The 6,580-nt window shown below is 46.0% G+C and overlaps 1 long non-coding RNA gene across 1 annotated transcript in view; it reads left to right on the forward strand.

Annotated features, from left to right (window-relative positions):
* LOC115501519 overlaps positions 1-6,074 on the forward strand; it is a 21,794-nt gene extending 15,720 nt beyond the window's left edge. Inside the window, exon 3 of the long non-coding RNA XR_003964822.1 lies at positions 5,671-6,074. This is a non-coding gene — a long non-coding RNA (uncharacterized LOC115501519). The remainder of the gene's footprint in view (positions 1-5,670) is intronic.
* The last annotated feature ends 506 nt before the right edge of the window (positions 6,075-6,580 follow it).

A 6,580-nucleotide genomic window follows, 5' to 3' on the forward strand; every position in this document is an offset into this window, starting at 1 on the left:
CCTTCCTCATCTCCACTCCAAGGTCAACATCTACAACTCCCTGCAAGCCCACCGGGCTGTGAAGACTGAATCTGTCTGCTTTCCCCGTCTCCCCCTGACATCGCCAGACTAGGTCCATAATAGGCAGATAATAATGTTTCGATAACTGAGGGAGAGAAACAAGGGGACCCCCTAAAGCCCATAAATAAAGCCACTTTTCCCTGCCAGAACCTGGAGATGTGAGTGTTGCAGCTTTGGTTTGGCCTGGATAATAGTACCAATGGCTACCATCTTGTAAGTCCTAACTAACTACCAGCCACTGTGATCAGCGCTTCACCCCTACCAACTCATTTAATGCTCTCAATCACTGTATAGCAACACTATTGTTCTCCAGTTTTACTAATGGGGAAACTGAGGCACAAACCAGTTAAGTAACTTGCCCAAGTCACACAGCCCACAAGTGGCACAGCTGAGACTTGAACACAGCTTTCTGACTCCAGGGCTCAAGATGCAACCCGACTTATTTCACCAGTCACACTTACATGTAGGCACAGACGCAGGCTTTTACAGATGCCTGTGCCTACACACAGGTGCATTCCTGTCCCCCTGGGTAGCCAGTCATGGGCCTTGGCTGGAGCCTCCTTTCACTCCTCAGCAAGAGAGACTGGGCACCCATGACCTCAACCTATGCAGGCAAAGGGTGTGGGAAGGGATTACCTGGAAAAATAGTCACGGCCACCGGGGCCTGGGGGACACTTGTGGCCCTGTCCACCCCGCACCAGTAAGTGTCTGCATCTCCTTCCTCCAGGTCCTCCGTGATCACGTGGAAAAGGTGCTCTCTGGGGTTGTCTCGAAGGGTTACTCGGCCACGCCTCACCTCTTGCCCTGCCATCTGTTCCGTTTCAATGACTCGGACACAGTCTGTCCAGTTGGGCCCTCGGCACCAGAACTTCCTGTGACCCTCCTCTCCCACATTGTACCGGCACTCCATCACCAATGTTCCTCCCGTTGTGCCTTTTAAGATCCTGGGAATGCTCAGAGTGAAATAGCCTGAAAAACACAAACCCCCACACCTTATCCAGTGCATCCTGTAGCTCCTGGCCCCTGTTCACCAACTTGCAGTGACCTTCAATGAACAGAGACACCATTCCCCATCCCTGGGTGCCCCCCACATCCTCCCATGCTCACCCCTCTACAGGAAACATGCCTAGCTGCACAAACACGTGCCTACATGGGCAGCTGTGTTCCCCTCAGATCTGTGAGCAAGATGAATTTTCTCCTGCTTTTCTAGCAGACGAGAAAATATCTTTCCTCTATGGCAAATCAACTTCCCTCCACATAACACACATACTCATCTCTCAAATCCTCCTTCCACACTCACCTCTCCCCTCCCCCAGCCCCCACCAAGCCATTTTGACCTTCTTGAGTCTCTGGAGGTGATGTTAGTCTGAATCATTTCTCTTGGGTGATTTTTCACTCTGTTATAGGCCCAACCTGGCTCTCCTCTGTTAAGAGGGGGAGTGAGAGAAAATTGAGCAAGGATCCAGCACTGTTCTCATTATAAGAGAAAGTATTGATTCAGAGTTTAGGAAGGAGCGGGCACTGTTCCATGCTCTTTACATGTGTTAATGGGTTAATGGGTTTAATCCTCGAAGCCGCCTTTGGCAGGACTCATCTCTGACTATCCCATGTCATGTCCAGGCTTCAATAATCCTCATGTTAACACAGCATTACAAAGAGTGGGATTTGGAATCTGAACACAGAGGACAGAAGGGAGAGAGAGGAAGTTTCTCTCAAGTTACAGGACTAAAGCTGGAACACTCTGCTTCTGAGTGAGGACCCCACAGTGGGTAATCTGGTGTTCCCCAGGTTGTGGGGGGACAAGGGGTACAGGATGCTTCCCCTCCACCCCAGGAGTTAAGTGGGAGCAGAGACACAGAGGAAAGTCAATAAGAGCTGGGAGAGGCTGAAGCCATGGGCTGACTAGCCTTAAGTCAACCCCTTTCTCTCCCTGACAAGGGCAACACATGATTCTACTCATAGAAGAATCACTGGCAAATAGGGGTCATGCCCCAAGTCAGGAAAAGTCAAGTGGGTGATTATCCAGAGGATAATATTTCCCTTCTCCATTCTCAAGGGAGGATAGGTGGGAGAATCAAGTAAGTAGAACAAAACTTTGAATCTTCCAGGAAGATTTTCCCAGCCTTCCACACCTCCTATATGGGTCTGTCTCTGTAGATTCTCTTCCTCCCCGTCATCTCCAGCTCCACGGAGTAGACATGCCCCTGCCCCAAGGCGCACTCACCCGGAAGGCAGAGGAGCAGGAAGGCACTGAAAAGACACATCTTCTGGCCTCAGTGGATCGCTCCTCCGCCGTATCTACAGGAGGAAAGGTGCACTGGACCCCACAGTCCTCCAGAAACTCAGTGCCAAGTACTTGCTTCTCTTTGTTTGTTCCGCCTTCCACTCCTACCCTTGTGATCACATCTCTTTTTAATTTCTCAAAATGAAAAATAAGGAAGATCCCTGGAAAAATCTGTGTGTGTGTGTGTGTGTGTGCACAGATGAGGAGAAAAGTTGTTTAAAAATATTATGTACTTGGGGTATTTGATAACTCACCTAGAAATACAAAAATGTGGTTGCTGGAAAGGAACTTCATCTACCTCTCTGGTACTCTTAAAAGTTTTCGCCTGAGGGCACCTGGGTGGCTCAGTCAGTTGAGCATCAGACTCAATACTGGCTCAGATTGTGATCTCATGATTCATGAGATTGAGTCTCGTCTGTACTGCAGTCCCCTCTGCACTGACAGTGTTGAGCCTGCTTTGGATTCTTTCTCTCCCTCTCTCTGGCCCTCTCCCATTTGCACGTGCGCACTGTCTCTTTCTCTCAAAATAAATAAACATTTAAAAAAAGTTTTCACCTAAAACCCACAATAAGAAAGAAGTGTTACATTTCAGCCCAGAACTACCACCCATATTTATGTCTGAAACAAAAGTATCAAAAAATAATACTGTGCACTAATATGTTTTCTATTCTATTCCAATTTTTAAAGGTTTATTTATTTTGAGAAAGAGAGTATGGAGGAGGGGTTCAATTCTATGCACTGTGAAATCATGACCTGAGCCAAAATCAAGAGTTGGATGCTTAACCTGCTGGGCCATCCAGGCGCCCCTGATGTTTTAACCTAGTAATTCATCATAGCCTACTGACTGATGTAGGCCAATCCTTTCAAGTTAGGGTTGAAGAAACCAAAGCCCAAAAGTTAAGGGATTTGAACAAGGCCATCCTGTGTGATCAGATGTAAAGTCAACCCAGAACCCAGAACCCTACAACTCTGATCAGGTGCTCTTTCTCTCACCTTGTGTTACCTCAGTGATGCAAAGCACATACTGAGTTTGTTGAAGGAACGACCACTTCATTCAGCTGGACTCTTGACTTACCCCTTACCCCTGGCTGAACTGAATCACTCATTCCTACAAGCTTCTCACTCCCCTGCCAGTCAACTCAAGGTAGATCTTAGAGTTGTCCAAAGTAAGTGCTGCTACCTCACCCACTCCCTGGAGTTCAGGAAAACTCTCAGCTCAGAGCAATTGAGAGTGACAGGGAACCTCCCTTAGAATGCAAAATTATCATTACTCACAAAGACAGAAGAGCCAGCAAGCAGGCTGCCTTACCTCCTTTCTTCCTCTCTTCTTCTCCCTTCCCTCCCTCCACTCTGCTCTTCCTCTCTCTCAGGCTTCAGCAGGTGGTTCTGTCTTCATCCTTCTCAAGTCTACATTCTGCCTTCTAAACAAGGCCCCAGGGCTGTTGGCCCCATTGCTGTACCTCACCCTTGAGTCACCAACTTTCACTGTCAGCTCTGTCAACTCCAGGGACACCCTGAGCATCAATGGAGGGTGGGGTGCTGTGGCAGTGGCATTTTCATCATAGCCCCCACCCACACCCATGCTCAGCTAGGATTACCCAACTAGCACACTTAGGAAGGGCCCCGTGTTCCAGCAAAGCTGCAGCAAAAGAGAGAGAGAGAGAGAGAGAGAGACAAAAAAAAAAAACCCAAAATATTTGCAAATCATATGTCTCAAAGGGATTAATATCTAGAATATAGAGAAAACGCCTACAACTCAACAACAAAAAGCAAACAACCTAATTCAAAACAAAAACAAAAACAGAAAAACAGAGGACTTGAATAGACATTTCTCCAAAGATATTTAATTGACCAGTAGCACATAAAAAGGTGCTCAACATCACAATCATTAGGGAAATGCAAATCGAAGCCAAAAGACACCACCTCACACCCATTAGGATGGCTACTATCTAAAAAAAACAGAAAACAAGCATTGATGAGGATGTGGAAAAAGTGGAACCCTGGTGCACTGTTGGTGGAGATGTCAAATGATACAATCACTCTGGAAAACAGTTTGGTGATTCCTCAAAAAAATCAAAAATTGAATTAGCATATGATTCAGTGATTCCAGTTCTGGGCATATACCCAAAAGAACTGAAAGCAGAGTTTCAAAGAGTAGCATGTCCACAGTAGCATTAGTCACAACAGACAAAATGTGGAAGGAACCCAAGTGTCCATTGACAGATGAATGGACAAACAAAACGTGGCATATATATACAATGGAATTATCCAGCCTTGGAAAGGAAAGAAATGCTATACTATGTTACACATGGATGAACCCCAAAGACATTACACTGCATGAAATAAGCCAGTCACGAAAAGGCAAATACTGTATGATTCCACTTACATGTGGTACTTAGAATAGTCACAATCATAGGGACAGAAAGCAGAATGGTGGGTGCCAGGGGCTGGGACGGGGGGAGGAGAACAGGGAGATAAGTTTAATAGAGACAGAGTTCCAGTTTCACAAGATGAAAGAATTCTGGAGGTGGACGGTGGTGAGGGCTACACAACCATGTGGATATTTTTTTTAATGTTTATTTTTGAGAGAGAAAGAACAGGGGAGGGGCAGAGAGAGAGGGAGATACAGAATCTGAAGCAGGCTCCAGGCTCTGAGCTGTCAGCACAGCACCCGACGTGGGGCTCAAAGCCACGAACCATGAGATCATGACTTGAACTGAAGTCAGACACTCAACCGACTGAGCCGCCCAGGCGCCCCATGTGAATATATTTAATGCCACTGAACTGTACACTTAAAATGGTAAAGATGATAGATATTATGTGTATATTTTATCACAACAAACACACACACAAAAGAACTGTACATCAAAAAAAGCAAGAGCTGCGTCTGGAAAGGAGGGCATGGAGGAAGGAGTAGAAATCCATAAAAGTGGAAGCAGGGGGCGCCTGGGTGGCTCAGTCGGTTGAGCGTCCGACTTCGGCTCAGGTCATGATCTCGTGGTCTGTGAGTTCGAGCCCTGCGTCGGGCTCTGTGCTGACACCTCAGAGCCTGGAGCCTGTTTCAGATTCTGTGTCTCCCTCTCTCTGACCCTCCCCCGTTCATGCTCTGTCTCTGTCTCAAAAATAAATAAACGTTAAAAAAAATTTTAAAAAAAAAAGTGGAAGCAGGAAAACTGTTGGGATTCCTTGCAACTTCCTAAGCAGATCATGACTATCCCTGGTGTGGCATAGAGAGCACAGCTGGCAGAGATGTGGCAGAATCCCCAGTTTTTGATGGCTGGGCACTTCACAAATGCAATTGATAATATTTTTTCTGTCTTTGGCAGAGGCTGGTACAATTCATTAGGCTACAGACACAGATGGAGAAGCAAGTGTTGGAGAAAAGAGCTGAGGGCAAATCTGAACCCCAAGATGAATCCAGGGAGAACACCACATGAAGACAAAGCAGAGATCAGGAATGCCAAAGATTGCCAGCAAGCCACCAGAAACCCTCAGAAAGAGCCAACTCTGATGACACCTGGATCTTGGACTTTTGTCCTCCAGTACTGTGAGCCAATAGATTTCTACTGTTTAAGCCACTCAGTTCAAGGTACTTCATTACAACAGCTCTAGGAAACTCACATACTTCGAGAGATAGAAGGTAATGTCTCTCCAGACTAGAGGAAAGAAGGGGAAATTGGGTTATGGAAAATAAAGGAAGCAATCCCTATCAAAATAATACCAGCATTCTTCACAGAACTAGAATAAACAATCCTAAAATTTATATGGAACCAGAAAAGACCCCAAATAGCCAAAGCAATCTTGAAAAAGAAAACCAAAGCAGGAGGCATCACAATCCTGGACTTTAAGATGTATTACAAAGCTGTAATCATCAAGACAGTATGGTACTGGCACAAAAGCAGACACTCAGACCAATGGAACAGATAGAGAACCCAGAAATGGACCCACAAATGTGTGGCCAACTGATCTTTGACAAAGCAGGAAAGAATATCCAATGGAATAAAGACAGTCTCTTCAGCAAATGGTGCTGGGAAAACTGGACGGCAACATGCAGAAAAATGAACCTGGACCACTTTCTTACACCATCCACAAAAATAAACTCAAAATGGATGAAAGACACAACATAAGACAGGAAGCCATCAAAATCCTAGAGGGGAAAGCAGGAAAAAACCTCTTTGACCCCAGCCACAGCAACTTTTTACTCAACATGTCTCCAGAGGCAAGGGAAACAAAAGC

The sequence above is a fragment of the Lynx canadensis genome, chromosome E1 (assembly GCF_007474595.2).
Source record: "Lynx canadensis isolate LIC74 chromosome E1, mLynCan4.pri.v2, whole genome shotgun sequence".
In the NCBI taxonomy this organism is placed as follows: domain Eukaryota; kingdom Metazoa; phylum Chordata; class Mammalia; order Carnivora; family Felidae; genus Lynx; species Lynx canadensis.